Source organism: Macaca fascicularis, chromosome 9 (assembly GCF_037993035.2).
Source record: "Macaca fascicularis isolate 582-1 chromosome 9, T2T-MFA8v1.1".
Taxonomy (NCBI): Eukaryota; Metazoa; Chordata; class Mammalia; order Primates; family Cercopithecidae; genus Macaca; species Macaca fascicularis.
The window spans coordinates 11,878,830-11,891,000 of NC_088383.1; the positions used below are offsets into that span (position 1 = coordinate 11,878,830).

General features: G+C 36.8%; 1 protein-coding gene and 1 long non-coding RNA gene across 6 annotated transcripts in view; one reads left to right on the forward strand and one right to left on the reverse strand.

The window, feature by feature from the left end:
* The window catches only part of CELF2 (CUGBP Elav-like family member 2), an 866,142-nt gene that overhangs the window by 512,793 nt on the left and 341,178 nt on the right, over positions 1–12,171 (forward strand). The window lies entirely within an intron of this gene.
* The window catches only part of LOC141407646 (uncharacterized), a 32,442-nt gene that overhangs the window by 1,008 nt on the left and 19,263 nt on the right, over positions 1–12,171 (reverse strand). The gene's annotated exons all lie outside the window — the stretch shown is intronic.

The window sequence follows — 12,171 nt, forward strand, 5'->3', positions numbered from 1 at the left end:
CTCACTTATTTCATTCCTTTCTTTGCACTTGGATTCCACTTCATTATAGAGACTTCTATTCAGTACCTGTAATCAAAGGGCTTTCTTTTCAGTTTGAACTATGTGATTTGTTGAAAGGCTGAGTAGGGAATGAGCTTACTAAACCGTACCTCGCTGTCAAAACATTTATTGGCTTTTACCACACACTTAGTGAGATCTTATTGATGCTGGATTTTGAGAGCACTAAAAACTAATAAGCCAGAAGAAGTGGCCAGCGTATATGGTCTAACGGATTCAAGGTTGAAGAATCTGCAGCAATGGTAATTTGTACAAGTCAATAAGTACTTCCTAGATTGTCTATATTTTTAAAAATACACAGTTTTTATACCTAGTTTAGAAACAACAAAAATATGTACTTAGTGTTCTATCATCCATGCAGGCTTTATTTTCAGTGCAACTCAGAGGAAATAGGTCTTTCCAACAGTGTTTGCCATAGTTACACCCTTTTCTAGGGCTCTGCTTATTTTATTACATTTCACACTCATCCTTTTCTGTTGAGAACCTATAGAAATAATGCAAGTAAGTAACATGTGTTGCGCACTTTCTATGTGCCAGGCTTTGCGCCAAGCCCTTTTCATGCATTTCCTCATTTAATTCCTCAACTTGATTAGGCAGGTGAAATGATATAATCCTCATTTTAAAGATGAGGTTTAGAAAGGCTACACAGTCAGGATATAAAACCAGGTCTGTCCGATTTCCAAGCTTCTACTGCTAACTGCCTGGTAGACCGTCTCTTCTACTTCCTTTTTGTTTTTTGTTTTTTTTAAATTATTATTATTATTATTTTAGATGGAGTCTCACTCTAGGGACCCAGGTTGGAGTGCAATGGCATGATCTCAGCCCACTGCAGCTTCCACCTCCCGGGTTCAGGCAATTCTCCTGCCTCAGCCTCCCAAGTGGCTGGGATTATGGGTGCCCACCACCATGGCTGGCTAATTTTTGTATTTTTAGTAGAGACAGGTTTTCACCATGTTGGCCAGGCTAGTCTCCAACTCCTGACCTTAGGTGATCCACCCACCTTAGCCTCCCAAACTGCTGGGATTACAGGTGTGAGCCACCATGCTCAGCTGACCCTCTCTTCTACTCCCTGGCACCCATACAATCAAAATCCTCTGGCACCCGGAGCCAGGTAGAAATGATAGGTAGAGGTGTAGAAGTCTCACAATTACCCCAAAACCCACAGAGGCATGTCCTTAATAATACATTTTTAAACCGACAAAAGAAAACTAGCTTTCAGAATAATGTGGAAAATGAATTAGCTGCTATAAAAATTTAGGAATCTGGAGATCTTGGGGACACAGATGAGGTTAACGAAGCAGCATCTAGGTCCCAGCCCAGGCTACAGGCCCCAGAGGAAGGAGGTGAGGGCAGAGCAAGCAGGAATGAGGTCCAGGAAAGAGCTCCTCCTCAGATCCCAGGATTTTAAAGAAAGTCTGCTGAGTGTTTTCTTCCTATTACCCTGCAGTTCCAGCTTTGATCTGAAGGGAAGAAGTTGCTTCCCTTCTAAACTAGGTTTGTTTTATGACCTAAGGCATGTTCATTTGGGCAACGTGAGTATGACATTTTTCTCCCACCCATGTCAAGTCTAATTAATTTATCAAGCACTTGCCAGTTTTCCCATTCTTGCCCATAACTATCCTCAAATCTTCTACTTTTAAAGTGAATTTGGTTTTGAAGTTACTTGCATTTCTTATGGTCTACTAGAAATTTTCTGGTATTTTTTTTTCATGTTTGATTTTTCTAAGACTACTGTGCTTTTGTATACATTTAAATTGTCAAAAAGGATGTTGTCAAGATGTACTGAAGGAGCCCCTTCCTGCAGAAATGTTGCCATAATAGTTGGATATTAGCCCTTTACTGACTTGAAGCTTGCATCTTCTCAATCCAGTAATTAGCTGAAGTGCTACATTTTTAAAAATAATTTAAGCTCTTCTTTCATTATATTTTTTTCAGTTTTTCAGAAGGCAAGTTCAGACACATACTTTATACAAGATGAAAATATTAGATAAAAATTGTGATACATCTGAATTATGTATTTTAAACATTTTTACTTAAATACCACACATGTCCACATAGCAATATTTACACACATTTTGGTAAAACAGGCTGAGGGCATTTGGCGGTACGGTATTCAGTTAGTGACCTGTATCTAAGTTGACACATCTTCTTTAACCTGTTTACTTGATTGAATTGATTAGGGACTATTAAAAAATAAAATTATCCTTGAGAAGCAAAGAGTAAACACATATATAACATAGTTCTATTTCTTGTACTGGACTCAATTCAGTCTGTAATTTTTACTGAGTCCTGATAAAGGCCTTGTGCTGTGATGGGTGCTACTGAAGATATATCTGGAGTTTTTTTGTTGTTGTTTTTTGTTTTTATTTTTTTGAGACAGCCTCACTCTCTTGCCCAGGCTGGAGTGCAGTGGCACAATCTTGACTCACTGTAATTTCCACCTCCCAGGTTCAAGCGATTCTCCTGCCTCAGCCTCACAAGTAACTGGGATTATAGGTACCTGCCACCACACCTGGCTAATTTTTGTATTTTTAGTAGAAATGGGATTTCACCATGTTGGCCAGGCTGGTCTTGAACTCCAGACAGGTGATCTGCCCACCTCAACCTCCCAAAGTGCTGGGATTACAGACATGAGCCACCACGCCCAGCTGATATATCTGTTATTAATGTAGGTTTTGATGCTTGCCCTCAAGGATTTAAATGACAGCATTGTAATTTGCATGTAACCTCTAAGTTCAACCACTGAACTATTAAGTTGCGAATGGAAGACTTATAACCACACATGTGAATCTGCCAATTTTTTAAGGACCTCGGTGTTGAAAAGATCATATGGAACAATAGCTAGTACTTATTAAGTGTCTATTATGTGCCAGGTTGCCGGTATCTGTTAATTTATTTTACCTTTGTAATATTCAGGAAAGGTATGCGTTATCCCCACTTCACAAATGAGGAAATAGGTTTGTAAAAGAAACTTGCTGAAGGACACACAGATGGTCGAGTCAGAGATCCACTCCAAGCCCTATCTTACTCTAAAAGCCATCTTCTTTTTACTTCCCATCCCATCATAAAATATAAAACTAAATGAAGTGTTGATGGTTGTTTAATGCGAGCAATGCAGGCAGCCAAGTAGAACAATTAAGACTCTGAAATAGTTATTTTGCTTTGACTACTTGGCTTATTTAACTATCTACAGTTACTAGCTAGATGGATAATTGTACAGCCTCTCAATTACTTTAGGTTATGTGGACATAAGCCTGGCGCTGTTTGATTCTGACTCTAATAATATTTGATTTCTTATTCCTAATAGCTCCTTGTCTAGTGAGTGTCCTACAGGATGGGGAAAGGTACACTTTGAGGATGACCCCAGTTGCGTGTACTCAAGCGGTCTTCAGGTAGCACACGTGCCCTCCATTTGAAGAAACTCGGTGCAGGAAAGTCAGGCTGACAAATAGATGTACTAGTACATCATGGTTTCATTACAGAATGACTCTCTTTTAAGGGGATTCACCACCATTTTTGTCTCCTTAGCAAGACTCACTAGCATATTTAAAATATTATTTTAATATATGAATATGAATTATACCTGTTTTTGGAGATATGTCTGTTAAGTGAAGCATATTCATACCTTGAATTGATTAAACGTTTGTCCTTATACAGAGTACAAAATGCTTCTTTCTCATTCATTCTTTCAATATTTGTAAAAGCAAACAGGGACCGGAGCGGTGAAGAAGAGAAATAGGCATGTGAGTGTGGTCAGTGGAGTCTATTCTATTGACGAATGTTTCACATTTTCTCAAATTTTTCGAGGAAATGTAAAAATATGTCGCCCCAACTTCCTTTCCAATTTCCGAAGGAACATTTTGGCTGGGAATTAGGAACACTTCGTTCTATGTATAACATCTATGAAGATGTTTAAACTGTAATTGCTTGTCATTTCAAGGAAATGTTCTTTCGGTACAGTGAAGACTGACCTACTCGGGAATATTAAAATGTACAGGGGTTCACATTTTTGTGATAATATTTTATCATTTTGAAAACTTATTCTTAATAGATCCCCACATTACATTTTAGTAAAGTGGTTTCATTTTCTTTAACATCCATTAATAGCTATTAGAAGTTAAAAAAAAAATAAGGTTTTATATAGATCCTTAAACTACACTTAAGTAATTTGTAATTGACAATTAAATCAGCACGGCAATGCATTATCGTAAGTTTGATAGATCTGCCTTTCTTAAAATCCTGAGAAGAAAGGGCCCTTTTGTAAGACACCCACTGCAGACTATTCTCGCATTTTAATTGACCACAAAGCACACATTGTCTCCGTGTAAGTGCTTGGTAATCATCTTTTACAAGTTTCCTTTTGTTGAAGATTTTGATGCTGCCTGTGGTAGTCTGGTTCATGCTAGAAACACTGTCCTTAGTTGAAATGTGGGATTAGCCGCAGCCATACTTAAATGATTGACCTTGCCGTGGTCCTAATATAAAAAATAGAGTTAAAGCTTTTCACTTTGAAAGCCCAGGTTTCTCATTCTCTCCTTCCCTCTCTTGTTTCTTCTTCTCGCTAAAGACCCATGAATGTGTGCTCACAAAGCTGGGTCTGCACGTGGGCCTGATGACAGTCACACCGATGATGACCCCATTTCTGGGCAGCTGATGGGCGTTGGAGACACCTGTCCAACCATAGAATAGGCATGTGGGCTATGTTTGTAAAATCTGGACTCTTTTCTCATCCCTAGGAAATCTGTAGACTTACTGTATAGAAATGCCAGTTAAAATAGTTATATGTTGAGATCAAAATAGAGAAACACTGAATTTGAGAGAGAATTCTAACCATTCATTTATCTGTCTCCCAAGCAGCTTCTGAAAATTCCGTAGTTGATTAGATTAATTTCCAGTTTTGTCCACTCCCCTACATCCTACACTAACAATAGCACTTATCTATGTAGTGTAAACCTTTTTTAAAAAAAAGTGTATTCTCTGTATTTCAAACTATTAAAATTGCAAAAAATTCAAAGGATTGATTTTCATATAATTTGCTAGAATCTGGGATAAATCAAAATACCAATAGAGTTTTTTTTCCCTCCAATATCTAAGAACACTGTTTTATAACAGGGACATAATCAAGTTTCCTGTGAGTCTGATTAATCTCATAAAGAATTATCTCCTTTACTACACCTTCATTCTATTCTTTAACACTGATTTTGTGGGTTTGCATATGAGAAAAATGCATTACATTAAAGGTGAAAATGTGTGATAGGTGTTTTTAAGTAGCTTGTAAAGTGTGGAAGTTACTTAGGTATTGATACCCAATTAGTAGAAATTAAAATTGTAATCTGGGAAGAAGAAAGGAGTATCGTATAATCAGATGATGAAGTATCTTTACGTTGGAATATAGTTCCATTCACATGACCGCTGCTTGGTGATGTTTTTAAAATTAAATTGAATTGATAAATTCAAGGGGATCAAACCACATTTAAAGTGATGATGGTACAGCTGTAACGGGCATTTTCACGGATCCCTCTACAGGGCAATGTCTGCCACACTGCAGTGTGGCCAGGCTCACAGGGAGGAATGCGTGAGATAAACATTAGCATCGGCACTACAAGGTCATGAGTTCTCACTGCCAAACATAATGGGTTGATATGACTATATAAAAGGAGGGAAGAAGGCCCGCGGCCCTGAGGACTTTCAGTGGCAGGAGGAAGGCACAGTCCAAGCAGTAACTGATGAAAATGTGGAGTCTGCTGTACAAGTATATAAATTGTTTATTTTATGGGAAGAAAAGTCATCAAGAGATTTTTCCGAAAGTCAGGCACGGATAGACTGTCTGGCAGGAGTCGTCTTTACCTTCAGTCCTGCCGTCTCCATTGCATCCTACTGCCTGAATCATGTCACAAGGTCTTAATGGAAGAAATTAAGACTGGTGAGATAGCAGAGACTCTCAATTCGAAAACTCCAACAGCAAAAGGATTGATCATTTTAGAATACCTTGTAAGTCAGTAGTGAAAACATTGTAACAGCTCTCCAGAGATCTTTTTTTTTTTTCATTTCTGGCATTGCTCTAAAACCTCACTAATTCAGAACAGTTTTTCCTAAAATTGGAGAATTTCCCAAATGTAAGCTATTTTTGTAAATATTATCATAAACTAAGGCATATATATATGTGTGTGTATATATATACACACACACACGCATATACTGCTTAGTTGAATGAAAATAAATATGGCACAACAGGGCTGTATTAAATGTTTCCTAAACTTTAAAATATCAAGATATATTATTTGCTTTTTAACTTTTTACTCAAAAAAAAAAAAAGGTGCATATTCTTTGGGACTTCTAGTTAAGATTGTGTTTTAACTTAGGGCCCTTGATGTAGTTCAGAGATAGAGCACATTAAAAGAATTATACTCCACAATTAATTGTAGTTTGTTTGAAAATAAAAAGATGTTCTAGTTTATAATATTAATATACTATAACATATCACCTCATTAGAGCAATAAAAAAAATCTCAATAGGAACTCAATAATGACAGCCAGAATCTATAAGGAACTCAAACAAATCAGCAAGAAAAAAAAAATCCCATCAAAAAGTATGCAAAGAACATGAATAGACAATTCTCAAAAGAACATATACAAACAGCCAACAAATGTATGAAAACATGCTCAACATCACTGATTATCAGGGAAATACAAATTAAAACTACACTGAGATACCACCTTACTGCTGCAAGAATGGCCATAATTAAAAAGTCAAAAAACGGTAGATGTTGGCATGGATGTGGTGAAAAGGGAACACTTTACACGGGCTGGTAGGAATGTAAATTAGTACAATCACTATGGAAAAGTATGGGGATTCCTTAAAGAATTAAAAGTGGATCTACCATTCGATCCAGCAATCCCAGAGGAAAGGAAGTCATGTGAAAAAGACACTTGTATACACATGTTTACAGCAGCACAATTCGCAATTGCCAAGACATGGAACCAACCTAAGTGCCCATCAACCAATGAATGGATAAAGAAAATGTGAGATATATATACACACACACACATACATATACATACACATATATATTTATATATCATGGAATACTACTCAGCCTTAAAAAGGAACAAAATAATGTCTTTTACAGCAACTTGGGTGGAGCTGGAGGCCATTATTCTAAGTGAAGTAACTCAGGAATGGAAAACCAAGTATCATACATTCTCACTTATAAGTAGGAGCTAAGCTATGAGGATACAAAGGCATAAGAATGATATAAAGGACTTTGGGGACTTGGTGGGGAGAGTTGGGAGGGGGTGAGGGATAAAAGACTACATACTAGGCACAGTGTAGACTGCTTGGGTGATGGGTACACTCAAATCTCAGAAATCACCACTAAATAACTTATCCAAGTAACCAAAACCCACCTGTACCCCAAAAACTATTGAAGTAAAAATATAAAAAACATTAAGCCCTTATTCCTAAGGGACTAAAGAAACTCTTAGAAAATGAGGAATACAAAGGAACTTTTAAAATTTCATAAAAGACAGCTATCTTAAACCGACAATTGGGTAAGAGATGAGCAAGGGCACAATTTGTCAACATTCACAATATATTGTACTGGAAGTTCTGAGCATAGCAATAAATCATGGAACCCAAATAAACAGATACATTCATTAGAAACACAAAAGATCCACATTTCATCATTTGCAAGAAAGATAAATATAAACATAAAAAGTGAAAAACCTAAAAATCTGTATGAATTTAAGATCTGTGTGAATTTAAGAACAGTGTACTGAAGAAAACTTTTAAGCAACAGCTTTACCTTAAATCAGTAGTTAACACGTGGGAACTGTCTGAAGAAAACATTAAGTCCTCTCAGAGCGAAAATGTTAGGATTTCAATAAATTTAGAGTTAGCCTATACTTCTAGATGGAAAGAGCTAGTGCTCTAAATACATTAAATTTTTCCCAGATAAATCCAAGGGTTTAGAACAAATACCAATAAAAATTTCAGTAGAATTTTTTAATTGATTTGAATTTACTCTAAATCTCAGCTTGAAGTTCCCTTTGAAAAGGAAGCATACTGCTAAGAGTAACTTTCCATAACAGGTGTTAGAAAGCATAGCTACCAGTTTTTCACCATTAAAGCAACATGGTACCAACCTAACAAATGACAGACGGATTCAGTAGCATGAAATCTGATATGTAGACATACACATCTTACCCCAAAACCCCAGGGAAGAGGATTGTATCATAAATGATATTGGTTAAACTTCCCACGTGAAAAAAAGAAATAATTCACATTGCATCTTCACCTTCCACCGTGCACCAAAATAAATCCTGAATGGATCAAATAGCAAAAAAGGAAAACAAAAAAACCACAAAGGTAAAAATCTACTCTCAGGGTAGGTAAGACTTTTTATGTTAAATAGAATAAGCAAATTATTGAAATCTCTGGCTATATGAAAATTTGTAAATTCAGTACCAAAACATTTTTAATCATTAAAAGTAAATGATGATTTGGGGGAAAAAAATCTTTTTTTAGTAATTAAAATACGTAAATAAATATAGAACGGTTTCAACTTGATTTAAAAAACAATTTATGACTAAAGCACATAAACTGATGATAAAAGTAGACAAATGACAATAAACATTGGGAGGAATATTTATCTTCACTAGTATTCAGAGATATGCAAATAAAACAGTGTAGTAACAGGTCATCACTCATCATATGTACAAAGTTAAAATTAACGGTGCACTTGAGAATAGCAAGCCACTCTTTTATATGGGGGAATGTCCATTGCAAATCTGCAAAGCAATTTAGTAATTTATGTTAAGATGTAAAACAGTTATCTTCTCTCTGAAGAAAATCAGAATTACCCACACACATTCATAAGAATTTTCATCTCAATGCTATATATAAAAGTAAAAATTTACAAATGCCCTTAATATCTAATCTTAGAGGAATGGTTAAATAAATTATGGGATATTTATAAAATGAAATAATATATAATCCTTTGAAAATATTTTCAACAGTAATTACTTTTGCAAGAAAAATATATCATGTTGTGTAGAAAGGATTAAAAATTCTGATCAATACAACCACAGTTTTATATAAAGAGATAAAGTATATGGATTGAAAATGACTAAAAGGAAATATTACCAAAAGTTAAACAATTTTGTATCTAGTGAGATTGAGGTGTAGATAATTTTTCTTCTTTATACTTATCTGTGTTTCTGAGCATTACTATGAGCATGAATTGCTTTTGTAATCATTAAAAACAAGAAATGTTATTTTAAAGAGAATCACATTCTATGTCCAAATTATCACTAAATCTGAGTTAATGGCATCTAAATTAAGAGTCTTTCAATGGTAAAGTTTTAGTAGTGTAATAGTATAAGATACGCTCAGTGGGAATTCAGTATACTTCATAGCTAAGTTTCATTTGTAGCAGGATGCTAACTATAGGCTAAAAAATGGAATGATCTTCCAGAGATTTGTAGATGAATAATTGTTATAAAACAAGTCCTGTTTCTGCCTGAGATAGCCTAGAAAGAGGATTCAATAAGATGCTCAGAAATGTGCCAACTGACATTTTATTAAGTCAACATGGTTTTGGTATCATTTGGGGCAAGATCTGTTCTCAGTGGCTTTGCACAGCCCTAAGAATAATTTTGCAGGCATTTTGGCATTGAGCCTTCATTTAAAGAATGAAAATGAAATGCATTCCAGTGCTTGCAGCATCTTTTTGAGTTTCTTCTGTGTGTGTGTGTGTGCGCGCGCGCGTATGTGTTGTTTTGTTTGTGTGAGTTTTTCTCCCCACCATAAAGTATTCCTTTTGAAGTTCAGAGCTTAGGCAGAGAAAGGCTGAGTTTGGCGGGTGTAACTTTTGGATGCATAAAACAGCAGCTTTAATCTCAGGTTATGATTGACACCAAACAAAATGCAGACTCTCTCTTTATTCTCCAAAACGCAGTAGAATCCTTGCGGGTATTTGTGGTGTTGGGTGTGCATGTGTGCACACTTGTATGTGTGTGTGTTGTTTGTTCAAGGTAAGAAAGAGGTTTGCAAAGTTCAGCTGACAACAGCTAATGAATTTGGCATCCTTCAAGCTGTCTCCTAAGAAGCAATTCTGATGACAGGCCTATGAGGCACACACTAAGGGGATGTGACAAGAGTCTCAGTGGGGATGATCCTGCTTAGAAGACTGAGACAAATGCGCTGCAGAGACCTCTGGTAACCAGGCTAAGAGCTGAGAGAGCTTCAGATGTGGTGTCGCACCTGCCTGTCCCCAACAAATCCACCAGTGCATCCATGGGGTGATAAACTGCCCATATCAAATTAGACTGTTACACCGAGACAAGGTTATCTGAAGAAAATAGGAAAGTTTTACTTCTCAGTGATTTTGTTTTCTCAATTTTTTTCGGAGGAGTTTGAAGCTTTTCATCTTTCATCAATTTCTCTAATATTGCTACAGAAAGGCACTGCAGCTGCCCCCAAAGACTTGAAAGAGGGAAGGAAATGCTCTTCAAAGATTACTGGAATCACATGGAACCCCTGTGGCCTCTTGAAAAAAGTAGACAACATTTTATCCCATAATTGTGCACAGATCCCATTATGTTTATTACTTGATTCCAGACTTACTCCCTATTTCCATCCTACACACATATATCAGTTTCTCTTTTGTAAAACACCCCTGTGCCATGCCTTTCTCCACTATAGTTCTTCAATCACTTGGTCATTTTTTACTCTATTATGCAACCAACATTTATTGAGTACCTACTGTGTGTCAGGTATCTTAATAGGCATTGGGAAATATGGAAATTCTCATCATGGTACCTGACCTCAAGGAGCCAACACTCTAATGGGGGCCCAGACAAAAAGACAAATTTCCTTGTCAATTGCTGCAATAAGGCCACATACAAATTATCCCACAGTGCAGTGGTTTGCAGCAATAAACGTTTATTCTTACACTTATGAATCTACAGATCAACAATGGTTTGGCAGATCTAGGCTAGGTGGCTCTCTTTCAAACTGTGAGTCAGCTGAGGTTGGCTTTCAACTGTGAGCTGGGCTCAAATCTCCAGGTGTGTTTGTTCTGGGACCCAGGTGGAAGGAACAGTAGAATCCCCAGGCATGTTTTTCTCATGTCAGAGAAAAACCCAAACACACAAGCACATTTAACCTAATGTTGGGCAACATGTTAATGATGAAAGCAAGTTGCATTATTAAGCCCAATGTCAACGGAGTGGGGACATATATTCCACTCACTCTATCATACTATAAGGTCATATGATCGAAGGAGGGCACTAAGAATTGACAAAATAATCCAATCTAACACAAAATTTGTGACAATGAAGTATAATAAATGATACAAGAGAAGTATATTCGAGGTTTAGATGAAGTACAGAGAAATATTTCAGAAGGGGGTGTATTAGTCAGGGTTCAGCAGAAGAAACAGAACTAGCAGGATCAATAGATGATGGATATATAGGTAGGCAGATGATCTGATAGTTAAATAGAAAGGTAATGAATGGATGAATAGGTAATTCAGTGATAGGTGATAAACGGATGTTTGTTACAGGGATTTGACAGCACAGTTGCGGCAGTAGGTTAAACAGTCTCTGTAAGGATTTTTTCTCTACATCCAGTGCTGGAACTTGAAGACTGTAGACCAAATAGTTAACAAGGAAAGATGGTAAAGTGGAGGAGATCAAGGGCAGGCTAAAGCCCACAATCACAGCTTGAACTACTTGAGGATGTGCTGAAACACTTATATGTTCTTGTTGTCTCTGTCTCAGTAAGGTTCATTGACCTTGGTGAGACATGCCTGGCCCAGAATTCAAAGAAACTGAGGGTGGAGGATGCAGGGCAAGGCAGAACAATTGCAGGACCAGTTGCTGCTTCCCACCAAAGAGGCAAGTCAGCAGATCAGTAACAAGGTGTATGAGCTACAAAATAACTGTTGCTTCCCTTCTGTCCTGCAGATCTCCCAAAAATCTTGTGTCTCACCCTAACTACAAATATTTTTAAATGAATTTTGGGAGATGTAGTTTGGCCTGGCCAAACTACATTTGACTCGTTACAAAGGCTTTGACTCATTTCAAAGCCATCACGAGAGGCATCTAATTG